The sequence below is a fragment of the Phyllostomus hastatus genome, unplaced genomic scaffold (assembly GCF_019186645.2).
Source record: "Phyllostomus hastatus isolate PE091 unplaced genomic scaffold, TTU_PhHast_1.1 phas_contig_86, whole genome shotgun sequence".
NCBI lineage: Eukaryota > Metazoa > Chordata > Mammalia > Chiroptera > Phyllostomidae > Phyllostomus > Phyllostomus hastatus.
The window spans coordinates 19,447,033-19,471,623 of NW_025333977.1; the positions used below are offsets into that span (position 1 = coordinate 19,447,033).

At 37.8% G+C, this 24,591-nt stretch overlaps 1 protein-coding gene and 1 non-coding gene across 3 annotated transcripts in view; both read left to right on the forward strand.

Moving 5' to 3' along the window:
- Window positions 1-24,591, forward strand: part of SERPINI1 (serpin family I member 1) — a 75,659-nt gene that overhangs the window by 20,505 nt on the left and 30,563 nt on the right. The gene's annotated exons all lie outside the window — the stretch shown is intronic.
- Window positions 3,110-3,236, forward strand: LOC123827629. The gene has a single exon (XR_006787287.1). It is a non-coding gene; the product is annotated as a small nucleolar RNA SNORA25 (small nucleolar RNA).

Consider the following 24,591-nt stretch of genomic DNA (forward strand, 5'->3'; position numbering starts at 1 on the left):
AACAGAAAGAACACAGGGACCAGATTTTCTTATCAGACTCCGCCCCCCCCCAAAAAATTCACAGCCTAAAGCAAACAGGATAAGGATGTCTGGGGGAATGTCTTTACTTCAAATGTGTAAAACTTGTTTCTCATTCTTCCCTAACCCCTTCCAACTCATCTACTCCTCTTAGCAGTTCTTCAGGGTCCAGATGCCTAGTGAGAGTGTCCTCTTGTTTCCCTGGATGGGCTGAGTCAGCCCACTTCTAAGGTTCCTTCTGCTTCCCGGCTTACACCTTCTGCGGAAGGTTGAGGATTTCCTCCTGCCCCCTGTGGTACCTCTTCTGAAAGGTGGTCTTCTGTGGACCTTGGCATGTTGTGTGGTTTTCCTTCATTTTCTTCACAAGACTTTGGCCTGTTGAGTATTTTTTTCAATTATTTCCTTTTTGAATAAATTAATCCTGCAGGGATTCGGGGTCTTTTCTCCTTCTTCCCTCACTTACTTTGTGTTGTACCCAAAGACCATGACTCTTGATAGGATGCAGGGCACTTTGCTCTTTCTCCACCAGTAGGGATCTCCAGTGTGGCTATTTTTAAATGTACTCCTCAGGTGTGGGGAGGCAAAGGCTGAGAAACCCGTGTCTAAATCTTTCCTAGAACCACTGTTACTGGAATAATAACCAGTAAGTATCGGTGGCTCTATTTCAGGGGACTGTCAATGTTGTCAGACAAATATATATACATACATACATACATACATACATACGTACATATGTATATGAATAAAACTGCAATGATTATACAGTGATGCTGCTGTCTTTGTGTTGGTAAGAATTATCTTAATGTGTGCTTGTGGCGTGTTCCTCTAGGTATATTACTTTGCATTTAATTCTAAATACACCTGCTAGCCCAAAATTAAAAAAGAAAAAAAAAGGAGGGAGGAATAGATTTCTTACTCTCCAAAATCAAGCATTAATCTTACTTCAAGCTCCTTTTTCAAGGGAAATATTTATATTCCTAATGACTGTGGTTGGGAGAGACTCAGTTATGCCACATTTACCTTTGTTTTGTCTCAGTTTAAGAATTTGTGAGCTCTGCAGTCATTTTTATACCAGTTAATTAGGCATGAAATCCAGAAGGGAGAAAGGGATGAGGGTTAGAATCACCACAGGATGTCCACAAATCCCAGAAATAGGAGAAATGAGAATCTATCAACCGATAGAACCACACATTACAGCCAGACCTTGGGCTACAGAGACACAAATTCAGCAATTGAAATAGATGAAAGTGCCTCTTAAAGCCCTCTACTGGTCTATAATTGTAAAATGTTTACAAGCATTTGGATCATGTATGCAATTGAAATGTTTAAGCAGTTCTAAGTGCCTTGCTTCTGTGGGGCATATGTTTTCTCATAAGTTGCAGTTTCTAGCATGAAGCTCTGTCTTCTATACTACATGGACACTGCTCAACTTGAATATTTCAAATGTCAACATAGAATAATATTAAGGTTTATGACCTGGCCTTAAGGAAATCCATGATACAAATTCTGAATTTAGACATCTTTGGTGCACACTGGGAATGTCATTAACCAGATTAACCTGTTAGAAGTAAAATTACTGCACTGACCAGGGTGGCTCAGTGTGTTGGGCATCATCCCACAGAGTGAAAGGTCGCTGGTTCGATTCCTACTCAGGGCACATTCCTGGGTTACAGGCCCAGGCCCTAGTTGGGAGCATGCCAGAGGTAACCAATCAATGTTTTTCTCTCACATCGATGTTTTTTTCCCTGTCTTTCTCCCTCCCTTCCCCTCTCTCTAACAATAAATAAAATGCTTTTTAAAAAAGAAGTAAAACTGCTTCTAGTAGAGCTATATTCAAGAAGGGAAAGTAACAGGACACGCCCTCGTTGTTTGTTTAGTTATGGCATAATTTATTTTCAAGCTGCCACTCTATAGTGCTCCCAGATTTGATCAACTATGATCCTTAATTTTCTTCCACTTCAGGATCTCTTAAGTCTTTCATTGCAGGTCTGCAGGCCCACCGTGGAGTTCAGGCAGTAGCTGCTTGCTGACTCGATTCCCATCACCACTGACCACCGAGTTGGTCACCCTGAATTCATTTCTTCCTTTCCTGCTGTTCACAAACATCTTTGGTAACTCTTCCCTGTATCCCCTGCAGCTCAGGGAGCCATTCTGTTGTCTGAACTGATATTTCCAAAACATGTTCATTTAACAAAATCTGACTCTTCACTTTTCCTTTAGTCTTTTAACTCTTTTTACAGGTTACGGGGTCCTATCTCTCAGTATAAGCATTACACATGTAACTCCACATCTACCATAAACTTATCTGTAGAGGAGAAGTGATACATTTTAATCCATGATATAGTTCAGAATGAGAGTTTGGAAGCAATTCCTAGTGAAGAATCTACTTGGTAGATTTAATGTTTTAAAATAAATACACAAGTGAAAAGTCAGTTCTTGTTTTAAGAAAAGAACGTGATAGTCCTAGACCCCTTCAAACAAGCCCATTGGGGTATAGTTATGCTTTGTAAAAAGATCTGTTATTTTAGGTTAAGGGGTTAGGAAAGAGGTAACTATAAGGCAGCCTTTGGTTAGTAGTGGAACCTTATACAATATAGACCCATATCACCAGCCATTCATACTTGAAATTGCAGGAAATATAAAATGTGCATTTGATATCATAGCATAAAAAGTCCTTTTTAATACTTGGTTTTTATATGCTTTTCACTTCTCTGTAATTTCTGAGATTCTAGTAGTAATGAAATAATTTAGGTTTAGGTTAATAAACCTAAAGCCTATATTATTAGCTATTAAAACAAATAGGTATTACTGATTTTCCAAAATTATTCTCTTAATTAAACTTCCTAGTAAGGATATCTGTCCATCAGTCATAAAATAAGGCATCTTTATTATTTTGGAAGATGTAGAGACAAGCACATTCCCCTTGTCATTAATATGCTGTCATAGCAGTGAAAGCAATTATCTGCCACTACAATTATTTAGATTAGCTACTTGATTTCCATTAATCAAAAGAAGACTAAAAAAAAAACCCAAGTAACTATAATATGCAACCAACTCTCTACCTCCAACTTCAAATATAATGTATTCTGATAGGTCATTTCAAAGAGAGCATATAGGACCAAAACCAGGAGCTCTTAACGCTGTGACCTAAGATTGAAGTTCGCCATAGGATATAATAGACACTCAATAGTGCTATGTTTTCCTGGGGAGATATACAATAAAAAATAATAATAATGTATTTTGAATCTCAACTGACTCTTCATTATATCATGAGCCTAAGTCACTGTGTGAAATATAGAGTTGGAAACTGTATGTAAATGAGTTTTTCTACCTGTAGGGAATCCCCTCTGTGAGACTCAATATTTAAGCAGCTCCAAAGCGATTTATTAAAGAGAAAAGTGCACCTATTACTGATTAGGATAGTTTGAGAGAAAGACATATTAAACAGCAATTTTTAAATAGTCAAGTTAGTAAATCATTATCAAATGACCTTAGCCCTGGAAACAATCTTAAAGATCAAAGACCACCTTGCCATCCTTTACTGATGAAGCCCAAGGCATTTTCTAAGACCACCTGCAACATTCCAGCTGTTTGAAAAGAACTCAGTTCTACCATACTGCAAGACCACTAAAGACAGTGTTTAATTGTTGCTCACATCTGTGGTATTTGCACAGTGCTAGGGATATATTAAACATTCAAAGTATGAGTCTGTGTGATGAATTCATAAGCGATTTGATGAACAAACATGATCATCTGTCTGTTGCACAGGGATATGCGTTATACGAATCATACTCAAGATTGATTTTATGTGTTTTTAGAAGTTCTCGCTCATTAAAGTAGCCTAAATGCTAATGATCTCTATCCCTCTCCCTCCCTCCCTCTCTCTCTCTCTCACACACACAACATAGTTATTAAATTCATACTTCTCACTGGCCTCTCTATATTCAAATTAACCAGAAATATACAGATCCCTAAATACCCTTGCCAGTTACCAGATGGCCAAATCTCCAGCCAGAGTACAAGTGCCTGGGGTATTCAGTATCCTGCACTTCTGTCTCCTTATAGGTCCTTTGTCTTCATTTAGAGCTGCTGGTGTCTGAATCCAGTATCCTGTGCCCTTGATCCCCCGGACATTTTTTCTTCTCGGCTGTACATTTTAATTTTTTCTCATATGCCACACATCCAAACAGGCATTTCTTGCAGGCCAGGGTGGTGGGGAGGGAGGATTGATTTATTTAGCAAGACGTTGATCTATGTGAGTTGAACCATCTAAAAAGGTCAGCAAATCTAGAACAATTTGAAAAATAAAACAACTGACGATAACTCATAGAATAAATTAAATACCTATGTGTTCATGCTTATTCAAACAAATAATTTTCATACATAGATAAATGAGAGAGAAAGGATAGCTCTTCCTTACAGTAGAATTCCAATTGATGAATATAGAAAGAATGATGCAAGAAGAATCACCATTTAGTAAACATGATGTTAATTGTTGCAGGTGAGAATAATCAAGGGATGTTAAAATTAGTAGCCAAAAGTATAATGAGAAACAGGATATTTGCATAGTCTTAATGTATCTACCCACAAGATTTTTTTTTTAACATTGTAGGAGACTAAGGAGACGTGACAACTGAATGTAGTGTGGGACCCTGGATAGAATGCAGGACCAGAAAGGGGCATTAGTGGAAGAACTGGAAAAATTTGAATAAGGCCTATAGATCAGTTAATAATATTAGATCAATGTTAATATATTGATTTTTATAATTCTGTATCAAGTGTAGTTAAGATGTCAACACTCAGGGAAACCAGATGAAGGGTAAATAACATACATTTTTTAACCTTTTGGTAAGTCTAAAGGTTTTTCAGAATTAAAACTTAAAATATTTTTTAAAATAAATAAAAAAGCCATAACACTTTCTGATGTTTGAGTGGCCCCTGATAAAACAAGCCTAAGAAGAGATAGGGAAGTTTTTATGATCCACATTTGACCCTGGAAATAGATGCCAGCCAGCAATTTGCCCAAGGCATTACAGAGCCAGGAGTGAGATTCCTATGCCCCCTGCATTCTCGTAACTATTCACAAGGAGAATGGAGAAGGTATTATTATTACCATCTCAGAGACTTAGAACCAGAATTCCAGCAAAAGTTTGTCATTTAGTGAGTGGTGGAGTTGGAACTCAAGTTTAAGTCTTCCCATTCTTTTTTTTAAGATTTTATTTATCTATTTTTAGAGAGGGAAGGGAGGGAGACATCAATGTGCGGTTGCTGGGGGCCATGGCCTGCAACCCAGGCATGCACCCTGACTGGGAATCGAACCTGCAAAACTTTGGTTCGCAGCCAAGTCTTCCCATTCTTAATCCAGTTTTCATTTGTATTCCATAATTGTAGCTACTTCTCTCTGTTTTTTTTTTTTATTTTGTGACAAACATTTGTTGAGAATCTTCTAGGCAAGAGACTGCACTGAGAACCATTCATACACAAATGGAAATGACTTTTGGGGGACACCTTTCAATGAGGTGAGTTTTGAAAGAGTAACAGACGTATTCAGGTGCCAAAGGCTAAGAATTTCATTCTAAATAGTGATGGTGGTAACTCAGCCTCTAAAAATTGTAGCAAGAGTACAACAGAATTGGCCTGGAAGCCCAGCACCCTCGAGGCCCCCTCTTACTATTTCTCTGTAAACACTTAATGCCCATCCATCAGGGAAAGACCACTTACAGGCTGCTCTTTAAAAGTACACATTAATGTTCTCACATTCACTATGCCTTGGGGATTGTTTTAGAATCTACTTAAATTCTGCTTCACTAGCAAGCTTAAATTAGTCTTGCTGCCTGTGTCTTTGTGGTTCAGCTGGCTGCTCACATCAGTTCTCTGTGTGGTGCCATCAATTGGATCTTACCAAAGTTCAATGATTCTGGTAGGAGAAGTGCCAGCCTCTGGCTGGTAACTAATGTCAAGAGAAGATATGCCTGCCTGGCTTTGGAACTCTGCGTACCACATGCTGTCCAGGCACAAGACAGTGGGAGGCAGCTGAGCAGAGAAACTCCGATATTCTCACACTATGTCCCTGAGTTGAACATCCTGCTTCAGCTTAGATTCATGAGCTGTCAACAGGAGTTTCCTCAGTTCTGGTAGCCTGGCTCCAAGTGTGTGTGTGTGTGTGTGTGTGTGTGTGTGTGTGTGTGGTCTTAACCTGCTGAAACCCTATGGATAATTTAGTGAAATAGCTCTCCTGAATTTTTCTAATCTGGCCAAAGTTCACATAACTCAAAATATGGATTTGCCTTTCCTTCATGGTTTCACATGTGTCCAGATTATGTAAGGGAGATGAGTTCCACATCATGGGGATTTAAGGCATTAACACTTAAGATTCATTCCTCACAATTCTGCAAATCACTTACTATCAGAGGACAGTAAGACCAGATGATTATCCTCTTGGGGGGTAGTCTCAGATCTTCAGTTTTGGAGTGCACATTGTTTGGTGGCACGTGGAATGTATACCTCTGTGTTTGAGCAGGATTCAATTCCAGCACCACAGCTACTCCTGATGCACAGTTTTGCTTGTACAAGAGCCTTTTTCAACCTGACCTAGACGGGGAGTAAACAGTGCCTCTTATACGGTTTATTCAGGTGTGATCTTTTGTTCTGAGACTGACTTCAGACATTCTAATTGACTTCTGGGATCACTGGTTTTGTTATAAAGTTTATCCATTGCAAGACCACCACTGAATTTCAACAGCTTTGAGACTTGAAGAGTCCAGATAACAAGCCAAAAGTTTGGTGATGGCAGTTTTGGTGTGTTAAACCATCAATTGGCCTCAGGTTAAAAACTTTATGGCTGAGAAATTTGCCCACATTCTTTGTTAATAAAACTAAATTCCCAACTGTATCAGTTTTCAAATGTATCTCCGACTATATTTGTGTTAGAACTTTAAGCCATATTAGCCTTACAGGTTTTATTGATGTAGTGGGGTGAAGGAGTGATGGATAATGCCTTTATTATGTGACTCATGTATGTCTTTAAATAGTATGTTATCATTCAACCAGAATTACTCATTCTATATTAACCCTCAAACAGTTGTATATTCCACTGATGTTCTAATTTCATAATACATTAGAGTGATTTCTGTTGCATAAATAATAGCTCTTATTGCTTATAAAATGTGTTTTGACACACTCAATAATGTCTTCCTCAAACTTACATTGCATTGATTACATCTGGCAGCCCCATATGGTGAAACTTAGTTATGACCCTTTCAATTAAATTATGGTTGGAAACCCAATTCTGGGGGGCACATCTGCGATCCACTAAACTTCTCAGTGACATTCAGAACATGAACTAATTTTGAGAGAATAAATTTGTAATACAAATTGGAGCAGAGGAGGTTTTCACTGTGTATTAATTTATATTTCAAAATTCATTACTTGTGCAGTTTACTTTCCAAGCTAATTCTAACCAAAGATGAGTAATACTGATTTGGCAAGAGTATGTACCTAAGATATTTCCATATGTTAAGCAGAACTACCAAGTACAGTGCATATATATATATATAAGTAGGATGCAGTGAAAAATATTCTTAAGGCAGGTTCTCTAGCACTTGCTCCCAGACTTGTTCTCAGCTAATGACCTTGCATCCTATTTCATAGAGAAAAAGGAAATCCATCAGAAAATTTCCACAGCCTCCCACTACCATAGGCCCCCACCTAAAAGCACCTGCACCCATCCACTTTGACTTTTCTCCTTTTTCTATAAGTTAATCATCTGCTTCTGTCTAAGGCCAGCCCTCACCTGTGCTCAGGTTCTCACCCTCTCCTCACAACACCACTCACTTTTCAATGTCCTTCTTTCCTGGAGCATCACTACCAGGAAATACGCATCCTCTTTCTTTTGCCTGAAAGAAGCAAAGAAAACCCTGTCTTGGCTACTCGTTTCTCTTGGCTACTCCTGATTTCTCTGTTCCTCAAGAATTGTCTTGGCTCAGTTTCTAAATCCTCTCTTCCTGTTCTTCCTCTACTCACTCTGACCAAGCTTTCACCCACTATCCTTCTCATCCTCTCCATTACATCTGTGTCGGATTCTTGCTGATCTTTGGACTAAACAGATACACTCCCTCCTCAGGCATTTGCTTTGCTAAGCCCTGGCCTCTGACCCCAATTATCAGTGGCTTGTTTCTTCCTTGAAGCCTTCGTTCAAAAATCACCTATGTAGTGAAACCTCCCTAATCTTTGTATTCATTTTTTATTTTTATTTTGTTTTTTTATTGTTGACACTATTACAGATATCCCCAGTTTCCCCTCTTTTGTCCCCTTCCCCCACTTTGTCCCTTCCCCCCCTCCCTCCCGCTGCTTCCCTCTCCCCCCGCAAACCCGCCTGCACCCTGCCCCCGCTGAGATCTGTCAGTCTGTTCCATGTATCCATGTCTCTGGGTTTGTTTTGTTTGTCAGCTTGTTTTGATCATTAGATTCCACATATGAGTGAGAACACATGGTGTTTGTCTTTCTCTGACTGACTTATTTTGCTTAGCATAATGTTCTCCAGGTCCATGTATCCATCCTTGCTGTCACAAAGGGTAAGAGTTCCTTCTTTTTTATAGCCTCATAGAATTCCACTGTGTAAATGTACCACAGCTTTTTTATCCATTCATCTATTGATGGGCAATTAGGCTGTTTCCAGACCTTGGCTATTGTAAATGATGCTGCTGTGAACATAGAAGGGCATATATTCTTTCTGATCAGGACATCGTTTTTGGGCTTCTTAAGATATATTCCTGGAATTACTGGGTCAAAAGGCAGTTTCATTTTTATTTTTTTGAGGAAACTCCATACTATTTTACATAGTGGCTGCCCCACTATGCCTTCCCACCAATAGTGCATTAGGGTTCCCTTTTCTCCACATCCTCAACAGCACTTGTTGTTTGTTGATTTATTGATTATGGCCATTCTGGCAGGTGTGAAGTGATATCTCACTGTGCTTTTCCTTTGCATCTCTCTGATGATTAGTGACAGTGATGTGGAGCATCTTTTCATATGTCAATTGGCCATCATCTATATATCCTCTTCAGAGAAATGTCTATTCTGGTTATTTGCCCATTTTAAAAAATATTTTATTTATTTATTTTTAGAGAGAGGGGAAGGGATGGAGAAAGAGAGAGAAACATCAATGCGTGGTTGCCTCTCATATGCCACCTATAGGGGACCTGCCCTGCAACCCAGGCTTGTGCTCTGACTGGGAATTGAACTGGCAAACCTTTGGTTTGTAGGCCTGCACTCAATCCACTGAGCCACAGCAGCCAGGGCTCTTTGCCCATTTTTTAATTGGATTATTTGTCTTTCTGCTGTTGAGTTGTATAAGTTTTTTTTTATATATTTGGAAATTAACCCCATAATCTTTTTATTTAAAATCACAATGTTCCTTCCCATCCCTTCATTCCGTTATCTCCTTTTGCTGATTTATTTTTTTACAGAATATTTACCACAATCTAGAATAGCCAATTACATATTTCATTTTCTAAACAAAGTCCATTACAGGGCTTTCTGAAGATTTGAGTGTTTAACAGGCAATATGCATATAGGTCTCCACTGAAAGCAAACTTAGTGGTCCATGGCAAGGAAAGGGTGCTGGGGGTAGAAGCCTGGGCTTGGGGTCCAGCTCTGACTAACTCCCTGCTCACTATAAACTGTGTGGTCTTAGGCTATCCACTATCTCTGAGTCTCTGTTTGCTCATCTGTAGGTGGAGATAACATACCTGAATCATTCACTCAGCAAATATTGAGGGCATTCATAGGCCAAGCAATAGGCTAGGCCCAGAGAGCTCTGAGTGGGATGGATGTGCTTCCTACCCTCGTGGGGTTCGGAGGAGGTAGGTATTAAACAGTAATCCTAGAAACAAATCTAAATATCACAGACACTGGATTGTACAAGAATAAGTGAGCTAACTTGTAAAGTGCCTTGTTTGTAATTAGTTCTACGTCCCTGCTTGTCTCAAACTGTCACTGCCCTGCTTTAACCTCATGTTTACTGACAGGCATACCCTAATTGGTATCCTACCAACTCAGTGTTCACACTTGATTGCATCTTACAATCACACAAAATATCTTTTAATATGAGCAACTTGGGCCATGTCTAGAATTTCTGATTCAGGGTGCTGGTGATATAGCCCCCAACCTGCATATTCACCATCTCTTCGGGAATTCTGATGCAGAAATCTCCAGACCACACACTGAGAAGTGCTGATTTAGAGAAATCACTTTATTGTCTCCCTTTTAAATAATGGGTTATAAAAATATTTTAAAGTCATGTCATTCTGAAGTGAATTATGCTCTCCCAGAATCCCTTTAGTCTAGGACTTTTGCCTCATATTAATAATTTTAATGATCCTTAGAGGCTACACATGCACTGTCTAATCATACCGGATTCTCAATCTTAAAATAACTCACTACCCTGAGGACACCTTTTGTTGTCTAGGAGCTTGATTGCTAAAAAAACCACTTGAAGACTTTTAAAATGCCATCCATTTTCAGGGCTTAAAAGTGAGGAACAGCAAAGAAAACTACAACCAGAAAGAAAATTGATCTCAGAGAGCCGTCTTACCACAGACACCGAGAAGAGCCTTCAGCAGATGGTGCCGATGACTGCCATGCAGATTCAAACGTGAACATAATTTCACTCCGTTAACATAATTATGCCAAAGAAAGTAATTTTGAAATATGACATGTAGCCATGTTCTGTGTGATAAGGTCACAAACCCACAAAATATTTCTTAATAAGTAATCATAAGTTAAGTTATATATTGCCCAATTCAGAATTATTGAGGGCTAGAAAATCTGACTTGTGTGTTAAAAACAAAAACAAACCTATGATGATTTATTATGTGTCTTTTAAACTACATTAATCTTACCTTTCACAACAGCACAAATGAACCTGGAGATGATTATGCTAAGTGAAATAAGCCAGTGAGAGAAAGACAAATATCATATGATTTCACTTATGTAAGGTCTGTCTGGAAAAATATCCAGCCATTGTTAATATAATGAGAATGGTTTGCATGACATTGATGTAGCCAAAGAGAGTGGACTGGAATGCACATGTGTGAACAATGACAACTTCACTGTACTAATCAGTGGGGATGGTAGATGCCGTTGACTGACCATGTGTACTGTGTGGCCATTGCATCCAAAATGACTGAGCGAGTAGAGCGACAAATCTGCATCAGATTTTGCATTAAGCTTGAACATTCATCCATGGAAACTATTAAAATGATTCAGAAGGCCGAAGCTGTGAGCAACTGGTGATTGGCAGCTTCATCATGACAACACACCTGCTCACGCATCACGTCTCATGCAGTTTTTTGGCAAAACATCAAATCACCCAGGTGCCTCAGTCCCCCTACAGCCTAGATTTTGTGCTCTGTGACTTCTGACTTTTTCTAAAACTAAAATCATCTTTGAAAGGAAAGAGATTTCAGACCATCACTGAGATTCAGGAAAATATAACAGGGCAGCTGATGGTGACTGGGAGAACTGTGTGAGGTCCCAAGGTACTTACTTTGAAGGAAATTGTGGCTTCATTATCCTGTGTACAATGTTTCTCGTATCTTCTTCAATAAATGTCTCCATTTTTTATATTAGATACTTTCTGCACAGACCTCATGAATTTTCCCTTTTCTTACAGAAATTATAACATACTATACATTCTATACACTTTGATTTGCAACCTCATTGCTTCATTTAGTAGCATGTCTTAGAAACTATTTCCTAATATTACATGAGGAGCTTCCACATCTTTTAAAATTCAGATGTACAGCATTTCACTATATGGATATGTCACAATTTACCTAGTTAGTGTTCTACTAAGAATTTACATTATTGCAACCTTTTGCTATTATGAATAATGAGGCCATGAGTAATTTCAGAAATGCATCATTTGATAGGTGTGCAATTATCTCTGCAGGATAAATTCCTAGGTATTAAATTGCTAAGTCAAAAGACACAAGTACTTGTAATTTTGATAAGTATTCCTAAACTGCCCTCCATGGAGGGTATATCATTAAAAACCCTAGGACATACACAAAAAGAAATAAGGAAGATCTACACCAGTGAAATTGAAATGCTTCTGAGACAAACACACACGAAAAGACTAGAATAGTTCATTTCCTATGTAGCATTCTTTCTGAAATAAGGACAGATGAACATGCTAAACACACCATGGGAGTACAATCAGCACAATCCAGATGGTGGGAAACTCCACAGGACAACCGATTCACTTTCCACAAATAAATGTAGAAATAAAAGTCAGGGAGGCAGGGAGACAGATGGCTTAAAAGAGATTTGAGAGACATTAACAAAGTACAATGCCTATAGTTTATTTAGATGTTGGTTGAAACAAACTGTAAAAACCATTTCTGTTATTATAAGACAATTAGGAGAAAAGAGTAGAATAAGGGGAAATTGGTAACTTAGTTTTAGAAAGGAATATTCAACATCCTAAACATACCAGTTCTTCCTGTATTATTGTATATATTAATTGCAATTTCAATAAAAATAGCAACTTTTTTAAAAGATTTTATTTATTTTTAGAGAGGGAAGGGAGGGAGATAGAGAGAAACATCAATGTGCGGTTGCTGGGGGTTATGGCCTGCAACCTAGGCATGTGCCCTGGCTGGGAATCGAACCTGCGACACTTTGGTTCGCAGCCTGTGCTCAATCCATTGAGCTACGCCAGCCAGGGCAAAAATAGCAACTTTTGAAAATTATACAAGCTATTTTAGAGAGTTATGTAGAAAAAAAGAGGCAGACAGCAAGTAAAATTCTGGGTAAAAATTAGTGATGAGATACTAAAGAGCAATAAAAGGTACAGCAATCAGATTAGGGTGGTGAAAAATATAATTTAGTATATGATAAAATTTGGCATGTAAAATCAATGGAGTAAGAGACATTTTTCAGTACCTATAAAGAAGATGATTACTTTGTAGTTCAAATCAAAATAAATTTCAGATAGATCAAACTTTAAACCTGAAAATGAAACTTTAAAATTCCAGGGAGCAAACATGAGAATTAAAAAATATATGTCCATAAGTATGTTGTGTGTTTCATATATAAATATTTACATGTGTATATACATATGTATATATGATATATATCATGCATATATGTATGTATAATACTTATACAATTTTTATGTGTATTATATACACATACATATAGTGTTGAAACAGAGAAGGCTTAACTGTGACAAAGACACAGGAACCATTAAAGAAAAGATTAATAAGGATTTTTACTTAATCTTTTATTTTTAATTAAAAGATTTGCCAGTGTATTGCATATCAAGATATCTCTGGAAGATAACATTAATTGATTCCACCAAAGCGAAATTGGCTGACTAGGGAACAAAAGAGTGTGTGGGAAAGAGAATCTTCACTGCATGCCTTTTTGTGTGTCTGGAATGATTTGCCTATTACACTTTTTTTAGTTAAAAAGTTTGTTTTATAATGCATTATATACATAGCAGGTTAGGATCTCAATTAATATACTTTATGTTTAAAAACTGATATACCATTGTTTGTCAGAAATAGAAGCCATATGTTAAAGAGAATTAGATGTCATCAAAACATTAAAAATACAGCCCTGGCTGGCATAGCTCAGTGGATTGAGCGTGGGCTGCGAACCAAAGTGTCGCAGGTTCGATTCCCAGTCAGGGTACATGCCTAGGTTGTAGGCCATGACCCCCAGCAACCGCACATTGATGTTTCTCTCTCTCTCTCTTTCTCCCTCCCTTCCCTCTCTAGAAAATAAATAAATAAAATAATAAAAAAAAAACAATATTAAAAATACTTTGCCAGTAAGGACGCCAATCTAAAACTGAGATGGCCAACTTTGTGTGTGCATCTCACACACCCACAGAGAGTTTCCTCAGAGTCAGTCTGGTATAGGGAACTCCTGCCCAACAGAAGCTGCATGGCATGGCAAACAGGGTGAAGGATTTGAAGCCTACAGACAAAAGTTCAGATCCCCTTTTTATTCCTTAGTAAACATATGCCCATCGTAAAATATTATAAACTTACTAGTTTCATTTTCCTAACCTACACAATACTTTCACTTACCTTCTGGCTTGTTTTAAAGATCAACAATAATTTGTACTGTCTTAAGTGCCGGGTCATTATATTATTTAAACTCTAGAATTCCATGAATTAGTTGGTTCCTGGGGGGAAAATTGGGGTCAAAGAATATATTTTTTAGGGGAAAAATTTCTTTTTTTGCTATTTTGGAACTTAGATATTCCTATCAACTTCCTGAATTTTATCAACAATTCCCTGCTTCAAGCTCCAGCCACTCACACGCAGACTCCCTGACTGGTATGGTTCAGTTGTTTGGGTATCACCCTGCAAACTGAAAGGTCCCCGGGGGCATTCCTGGCTGGGGCACATGCCCGGGTTGTAGGCCACGCCCCTGGTTGGGAGTGTTCAAGGGGCAGCTGATTGACATTACATGGATGTTTCTCTTTCTCCCTCCTCTCTTTTCTTTCTAAAAAATAAATAAATAAAATCTTAAAAAAAAAAACAGGTTGAAAGAACTGTTTAAATTTTATTCAATTTACTCATAGACATTCTTGTCTCTAAGATAGACTCTGACACATATCTTGAGGTCATAAATATATTCTTTGAAATTTCTGTGACACAACCAGCTTTAAGTTTTGACAATTAAGATTTGTGAGAAGCAGCCTCCAAGATAACAAAATGAAAAGAGGACATCCTTGCCTGCACTTTCCCATGACTCTTCTGAGATCCTTCACGGAGGAGAGCAATGCACCTTAATGGTGTGCCGGCCAGGCCGTGAGTTCTGGTGCTCACAATATGAGATCCATAAACTGTTCCTCCCATTTACCTGTCCAATGACGGGAAAAGCCTTAAGCTGCTATAAGGAGCTTGATAAAGGACAATAATGGGCAATTTCCTGTCAATGAACACTGTTGAACTTGGAAGAGATTCAGGAGAAAGTAATTAAACCCATTTCTCTCCAGTTCTATGAAAATAAGAGCCGTTGATTCTATTTGGATTGGTTTAACTTTGCCTGTGGAAACATATATATCTTCCTTTTTTCCCTATCCAACATTAATGCTGGCTGATTTCCTTTTTTTAAAGATTTTATTTTTATTTAAATTTTCATTTTTCAATTGCAGCTGACATTAATATTATATTAGTTTCAGCTGGACAGCATAGTAGTTAGATATTTATGTAATTTATGAAGTGACCTCCCTGACATGACTTCATAGGTTACAAGTCTAGAACCCACCTGACATCATTCACGGTAATACAATATTATTGATTATATTCCCTGTGCTGTACTTTACAAGCTCATGACTATTTTGTAAACTGCCAATTTGTACTACTTAATCTCTTAACCTTTTTCACCCTCATTGTGGTTTTGATTTACATTTTGATTGAATTTATTGGGGTGACATTGGCTAATAAAAATATATAGGCTTCAGGTGTATAGTTCTATAATCATCTCATCATTCGTGTGTTGCATTGTATGTTCACCACCCCAAAATGATTTCTTTGACTTATCTTTCGACACACTTCCTAAGGGCATCACTGTGTCATAAATGTGGCTCTGAAAATTACAAGAAAATGTAACCAGAATACTTTCATAGGTCCTTGTGTATCTACTTATGTTTTTCCTGATTGCCTACACTTTGCAAAAAATTACAAGTGATCTTTTCAGTCATTCACAGTGATGAACAGGAAGAGGAAGCCAAAGTTTCTTTCAGAAATCCCCTATCACAATGGGTGTGGCAGGTTTATGAGTAGAGTTTTAGCAGGTAGATATTTTTAGGGTAGCACTAAGACAGCAGGAGTAGATTTTGTGTTTTAAGTTTATAGGAGCATTTTTTTAAAAGCCATACAATTATTTTTGACACATTCTTTCTCACTTTCACTTAGTCCTGCAAAACACCATGTAAAAAATAAGGTATGTAGCCTCATTTCCCCAGGGTATAGTAAGGGTGGGCCACGAATATTTTGTGTGTGTTTTTTTTTGTCTTTTAAAGAAAGCCATTTAATTTAGGTTGGTATTTTTATCACTTAGGGAGTTTCTTCTGTCAGCTTCTAGAATTTCTAAACAAGGTGAAAAAAAGAATTCTAAGATAAAATCATGATATAACTTTTTCCAAATTTCTAAATTAGTGTGCATGTTTAAAATATGAGATAGTGTGTCTTCGCAAACAAAACATTGAAACAACTGTATGAAATATAAGTGAGCAAAAACAGCGTATGAGAGTTCTATTCTTCAGCCTGACAGACCCTAAAAGCTCAGTAAGTAGTAGATTGAAGCATAGGAAGTTGGTATTTGATCCCTTTGATGTACAAAAATGGCAATTCACAGGATTAGACCTAATATTAATATCCTTTCTGATTTACCTTAGTGTCAGAATCCCTTGAGCCTGAACCGTCTTACTAAAAGAGCACTCAGATCTCAAAAATATTATACTTATTAGCTAATGTAAGAAAATAGATTTGGGGTCTCAGTAGACATTGACACAGAGTGTGCTATCTATTTCATCTCAGGAGAGTTTCAGGACGTCCTCAAACTCATGCACGATTTTGTAAAATCAGGGAAGAGGTTAAGCCAAAGAACAAAACAGCAACAGCTGTGAGGGATGCAGAGTGTGGAGAGACAGAATCCAAAAACGAAAGAAAGACAAGACAGAAACACAGTAAATACAATCCGCACGCAGTGTAATGTAAGGATTGATATAAATACTGAGTAGCTGGGGTTAATACACTTTGGTGTGTATGGTCAACACCCTAATATTATTTTACAATAGTGTATTTACAGTTCTCACTATGCAGTATCAAGACAAGTTTAAAACTGGCCTTGAATACTCTAAAAGTCATTCTGTGAGAGTTTTTTCCTTAGGTTTATACACTAAATAACCTCCTGAATATCTTACCTCATTTTCCAGCCCTTCAGGATATACCCAAGCATTAGTAAATGAATGGAGGGTGAGTCAGGATATCACTCCATTCAGGCTACTACTCCTTGCATTAGAAAAATAATTGAGAAACAGCATTAACATCTAGGTATTTTTAGATTTTCAGGGACATGGCCAAATTTTTAAAACTTTATCATACAAGTGCCATTTTAATATTAAAAGGTTAGAAAATCCAGTACTTTTAAATCTCTGGATAAAAAGCTGGGTATCTCTTTGAACAAGGTAGACCCAGCACATGAAGGAAAATACCAGAAAGGCGTGTATCTTCTGTCGTCCTGTTCTCTCTGTATCCCTAGGGCCTGACATGTGGTTGGCAAAAACAAGTATTTATTGACTGAATAAGTGAATGAATACAATTCCAGGTATTGCATCCATATTTGAATTTTATCAGTTTTAGCATCTATCATAGCTGATTAAACATCCTTTGTATACAAGAAATTGTTCAGTACAAATGACTGTTTCCTTACCTTGAAAATGACAGATTCCAGACAGGTGTTTCCAACAGGAACATGCTACAATTTTATAAACACCCAAGCACACAGGCTGGGGAAGAGATTTCTTACAACATTAATGGGTAAGCTAAAACCATTAATGCCTGGCTGAGTTCCAAAATGGCCTTGGGCTACACATGACCTTGATTGATGATGACTTTTTAACAGGGCCCTCTGAAACTACTCACTGAGTTTTGCCTTGAGACTTGTGTGTCAGTTATTTAGCTCTCCTGACAGTATTCCAAAGGAAATCATTCACTGGCAAGCGTAGAGGCTCCTGGATTGTGCCAAACAGAAAAATGCATCACCATCTTATGGAAAGCTCAAATCACGCTTCCAGGAGGGATGGGGACCCACCTGCTTACTGGTCCTGTCAGCATTAGTTTTCTTTTCCCCAGTAGTCACCAGCTTCAACCAGCTTCAGAATCCCAAATAGAGCCTATTTCTCAGTTGAGATCTTCTAAAGAAAGGGAGTATGGTTCTAAATAAAACACATTAGGTAAAGAGGCATCTTTTTGTGGGGTTCATGCTACTAATTTTTCTGTTTTTGTTTTAAACACTTGTATTATGGGCTGTTTGGTCAAGAACCAATGTTAGGAAGAGTAGATCGGTTTAGCCTGCCTCTAGCCCTGCACTGTCAACTATGCTCACCACTAATCATATGTAGCTATTTACATTAATTAAATTTAAATGAAATTTAAATTCTTGTTTCTCACTTGCTGTAGCCACATAACAAGTACCTGATAACCACAAATGACAGGTACATATACGTAATATTTCTGTCATCACAGAAAGTGCTGTTGGACCACATTTTTCTACCTTTTTGAAGGACACGGAGTAATCAAGTATTTTGGCTTTTAAGTTTATAAATTTCTCATAGCCTATAAGGGGAAATGTTTTAACCGGAGATTCATTTATTCAGTCTCTATTTATTGAGTCAAAATAACTTTTCAAGAGGTTATCTTTGCTGTGAAATATCCTTATAAGTGAACAGAGATGGGGCGCTGCTGCCCACCACTCATAAATTCTGGAGGCAGAGTTTTGGTGAAAAAGGAAAGGAGTGTTTTATTCAAAAGCTACATAATTTGGGGATAATGGCAGGCTTCTGCCTCAGAATCCATTCCTTCTAAAACACCCCCCAAAATAACCCCTCCACCCTCTGCCAAATTAGTTCAAAGCTTGTGCCAGGAACTCCTTCTCCCATTTAAAATACTGTCCTTTGGAAAATGCAGGCAGTTTAGCTGGTTCCTGGTTGCAACCTGGCTTCAGGGTCCCTTCCCTCTGCTCAGGGATCTTGCTGGATCCCCCTGTATCATTCTCAAAGTTTTATAGCCCCTACTTTTTACTAGACATGTCCCAAGGAGGTTACTGGGAAAATTTCAAAGCTCCTTGGGAACCTTAGGAACTGCCAAAGAAAGGGTATCTTCTAAGTCACATTTTATCTCTTCCTTCCAATGCACCTCCTCTTGAGGCTGGGGAATGCAGACAATGTATTCATATATACCAAAGCACTTCACAAACTCTAGGGAGTTTTAGCACTGTATCTTCCCTTGGTTGTTTTTCAACATTTCCTGGATTGGTTAGTCCCTAAATGAACAGGCCACCATAAACTCTTCCAATCCTAAACTTCCTTTTGGATGCTTGTAAAATTCCCAAGAACTCTAGACATATAACATCGCCAGCTCAGCTCAAGCTGCTATGTGATCAGTAGTTCCAAGCTACAGAGTTCTACTAAGTCACTCTGGGGTACCACTGGTATGTTACCAATTAAACCAATAATTAAGGACTATATGGTGATTAAGAAAAGACTAATATTCCAGTTCTTTTCTACTCTGACTATTTGAGTATTCCATGAAAATAAGTACTCCTGAAAGAAAACTTTTAATTTTAAAGATTTAAAAATGTAAAGAATAATTGTTTTTAAAAGGTTATAATCATGATTCTAATACAAATATAAAAATATCAAAATAAAAAGATTTTATTTAGCTCACTAATGAGACAGCCAGTAAGATGTTCTAACCAATTCATGAGAAAATTCAAAAAGCAGATAAATATATATATAAACCCATCAGGAATACTGAAATACATTTGCTTAATAGATGCAAAATGGTCAATATCCACAGAGCAGTAACCAATTGCATTCAGGCATACATGTATACTATTATTTTTATGGACAAGAATCATTTGCATCACTAGAATTTTTCTGAGGCTTAGAGAGTTGTAATATTCAAAAACAATGAGGGACCCCAGACCTATATAGGGTTATAACCTGGAAGGGCATGTTCTAGAATAGATAATGCATAGTTTTTCATAGAAGACACCTAGTAATCATCTTGCATCTTTCATAATGTCTTATGAAAGACATTTCCAAGTCTTTCATAATTTTTTCTGGTAAGTTAAATGTCTACAGGTTACTGTTTCTCCATAGTGATGTACCTTTCATTTATCTTTCTATTTCCTCCTTGTTTGAGAGAAACCTGGTGAGCTTTCCTTTTTGCTTGATTCAGTAAATCAGGAAAAAGAACATAAAAATGTATTTTATTGAAAAGCGTAAGAGAGTATGGGAAGAGTCACATGGGGCTAGATAGCTGGAGGGAAAGGCCAAAGGAAGAGGAAAAGATGAAAGGATTAAGTCAATATCATAATTTAATAGATGTTGAGATTACAAAATTAAACCTCCTTATGTCTTTTATTTCTTTGGTTCTGATGCCTTGGTTTTAGGACACACTTCAATTGAATAACAGCACTTTTGAAAGATTAATTTTGAAGAAAAAAATTGTATGGTCTTTTTTTTAAAAAAAGCACAGTGGAGTATATTTATTCATACACTAGCATATTATGCCCTTAATAACCAAAAAGAACCCTTCTTAACTCTTCTGACTCACTTTTAGCCACCATTTGTCATGCATAAGACATGATACTTTTCCTATGCATTTCCTGATCAAAGCTTTTTATTAACACCTTTATGATTAAAAAATCTTAAGTCATTTCAAAATCTGCCTGTGGTGTATTCTCTTCATTTCCATTTGATTATTAGACTAGTCCATCCCTACACCCCTGCCCTCCACAAATTTATCAGGAAGCTTTGACAGTTTAGTACCTGAGCAGTAGTCTTTCACAAAGTATGTATGGGTCATTCACCTTTTCCCGCCTTCAAAACACTGATTTATTTTGAGAGATTTGTCAAATTCTTCTGCCTTTAATTGTGCTGCTTGACATCCAACAGAAAGTTCTTTTGCATATATGCCAAGGACAAGAGATTTATCTCTGGCACAAATTTATCTACTTGCCTGTGTCTTCTATTCTTGGAAACTTTGTAAAACATTTGGTTGTTGTTTTACAAGAAAATCAGTTGGTTCATTTCCCAAGTGACGAATACTTGCATAACTTACAATAAATTTGCACCTACCTTTCTGTTCTCTTCTGCATATGTGGTTCTTTTTCTTTTTAGTCCTTTGGGAACAATTCTGGATCCAAGTTTAAGCAAAGACTCGACAGTGGGAGGCAGCTCTAATGGAAATGAGTCAACTGAGGAAACAATGCGATAAACAAGTAGCCAAAAGTTCACAGCTTGTCTCTCTGAGGACTAGCTGATTTCTTTGGACATTGATTATAAGATTTATCCCAATTTCAGATAAGTTAAAATTATGCCTTGGAAGCAACACCATGCATGTGCATGTCAGAATTGAGGAAATTTGCACAATTACAGATTGTTAACATACAGATTGTGTCAGAAGGTAATGACTCTTTTGTGTGCGTGTGTGGCAAATTCCTTGACAAATTTCTCTACTTCATGGTTGCTGCTCTAGGTTAACCCTTTCTCTTAGTAAGTCAGGAAACAAAGTCCTGGAGACTTCAGTCTGTTCTAAATTTCACCGAGTGAGCTAGTGCTAAGTGAAGTTAGAACAATGCTTTCCAAAGCACTTAGTGCTATAACATGAAGAAAAACAAAAGTAGCAAAACTTCATGAATTCAGACACCTGTATATCCACTTTAAAGGACTGTCTTATTTTCCTGTTGAAATGTTCATTATTTTCTGTGAGTGATGTGTTTGTTATTTAATGGGACTATAAGATACATTATTTTTGTTAAGTTTTTTTGCCTTGTCCCAATGCATTTAATTGGTAAAATAAAAATTTAACAGCCCTGTATTGGTTCCCTCAATTTTAAAAATTATTAGTCTTTTACATGCAAGAATCTGAGAATTAATAGGCCAGAGGGCTTCAAGACATGTTCTTAGTATTAAGCTTTTCTCCTTAGTTATTTCTTGTGGCTGTTCCACTGGAGAAAAGACTTTCTCCAGCCATTATTCTCTCCTGCTAAAGAACACCTCCCTCATTTTCTCAACTCACAATTTGAACATTTTTTAAAATAATAATAATTGGGTTACCAAAAACAAAGCAAGTTGCATTTAGAAATAATCCATCTCTATAAATAAGATTAACTACTAAGGACATTTTAAAAAGGTCATGTTTTTTACTGTGCTAGCTTTTAGTTTTATGTTTCCTCAGACCTCAATTACAAGAAGATTTACTTCCCTGACCTGTTTCAATGAAGTATCTATTCTAAAGCAGTAGGTATACACGCAATGCCCACAACCTACTCTTCCACTGGCAATAAGGACGAGAAGTACAAGAAGTAGTGGTGGTCTATTTACAGCTCAACTACTTCTGCCTTGTCTAGCACAACAGCACAGTCAGCTACTCTTCTGGTACTACAGACCCTCGTTTTTATGTAAAGGTGTTTCATTCAGTAGCTTGAAAGTAATGAATCTACAAAGTAATGCTCTAAGTGAGAGTAGCTCATTTTAGAATGTGTTATGATGATTAATGGTGGGGCCCTGGCATTCTGTAGACTAATGTTAATACAGTAACATTTGGGTAGCACATTTTGTGATTTTTCAAGGTGGTGTACTTTGTTTGTTAATGCATCCCATGTCCAGCCGTTGCATTATGCCAGCATTAGTGACAGCGCCACTTTGTCAGCCTGGAAAGATGGTCTCAGACTCAATAAGGAAACACTTTATCAAAAGGAATAAAAAATGGAAATGAGGTACTACCTTGGGCTCAGATTAAATTAGCCTCCAGAACTCAGAAGCAACGGTCACTTTTGCTGTTCCTTCTAACACAGCCATGTGGGCCGTTACATCTCATGCTATATTAATTCCACAAATACTTATTTGGCACCTACTATGTGTAATGAATTAGGGGCTTATTCTGAGTATCTGGTTATCCTAAGATATACAAAGGTGAACATATTTCCATCGGTGCCTTTAAAAAGCCTAGAAAAAGAGATGAGGGGAATTGTCTGTAATAAAAGAGACCAGTGTTACGTGCTACGGTAGAGATAAAATGTGCCAAGATTTCAGAGAGGGGAAAATTGATGAACTGAAGAGCCAGGAGGGTATTCACGAAGGAAATGGAAGTGGAGCAGAACCTTGAAGAGTGGTGAGGAATTGAACATATGGAACCAGGTTGAAGGAGTTCCAGAAAATGCATCATGCAATCCAGCAACAAGAGAAGGAAATTCTGGGATATATTGCAAAATTAGTCTGCAGACATGAGGGAGATCTGGAGATTTTACAAACACTGGAATACTGTTCATTACAGCCCATCAAGAAAATTCACCTGGAGGCTGTGCATATGTTCTGTTGAAGAGGACCATATCCTGAGGTTCCGAGGATGGCTGAGAGCTCTTGGTGGAGTCCTTGAGAATGTATCCAGGGAAAGAACTGTCACTATGGCAGTGGCAATGGCCAGAGGATGATGGATAGGAGAGGTGACAGAGTTGCAGTATGGAATAAGTGTTGACAGCTTATTGAACATAAGGGAAAATTAGATGGAGAGGAGTCAAGGATTTTGACGTTTTAAGAAAAAAAAGAACTGAGTTTGATTGATGAGAGAGTCCTATGTGAGCCACCTGGTATTTGAAGCACTGGCAAGAGTCAAAGACTAAATATACCAAGAACGATTTGCAATGCATATCAGAAATTAAGATAAAAATAAAGCCAGAGCTAGAATTGTACTTACTTGGGAATAACATGTTTGGGATAATAGTTGGAGAATCTTTGTTTTGAGAGTGTTTACCAGCAGGAATGAGAAGAACATTATGGAGAGAAGGTCAAGAATAGATCCAGGGAGAAAAACATCTATGCTTAAAAGGTATACGGAGGGGAAAGCAATCTTTCCTTCTCCTCTGGGAGAAAAAAAAGGATGCAGAGTAGTCAGAGGCAGCAGCAGTGAATGGGGCCAGGAATCAGGGGTTGGATAGGTGGAATGAGTAAGGCTGACCCAGGCTAGCAGAGGTTATTTTACTTGCACACTGAAAATCTCACCTTCAAAAGGAGGAGAGAGATCACTTAACTGTGGCTAATATGTGTTTCCAGAGCAGAGCTTTCATACTCTTGACAAGTTTTCTGGTGTGACCCACTCCCACTATTTGCAGCCATGCTGCTCCCAGTTCCCACCAGAACACGGAACAGTGGCCTGCTGCTCACTGCCCTGGGAGGAGCCTCTCACAAACATATGGGTGCTCTTTCCAGGAGTCCTCCAGAAGCCCAAAGATGCACTAGTGCTTTTGGTATCTCTTTCCCACAGTAAGAGAACACTGACAGGCTGAAGGTCCATCTACACTTATTTTTGCATCTGGACCATCTGCCGTAGACCTGGAGTTCCTAATCTGAGGCCAGTGAATATCACGACCAGGGGATATAATATTCTGTTGTCCGTGTGTGTGCATTTTTCTGAAGAAATGATTTGCCTTTCTGATTCTTATGAGTCTCTTTTTAAGAATAGATAAGAATGTATGGATCATACACCTTTGCATAGTGATGAGAGTTCCTTGAGGACAAGTGCCTTTCTTTATCAATTTTGGTATGTTTATGGTACCTGTATCAATCTTCATTGAATGAATGGCTAATAGTGCTACAATAGCTGGACCAACAGAAATGATAACACACTCATTTTGGCTTTACAGGCTCTTGTTTGGCTTAGCAAATATACACACCTAGGAAACATGTTTTCTAATAATAAAGTTCTCTATTAATATAACTTGTAGTTTAAAACGAGTGCTTCACACACACATGACCTC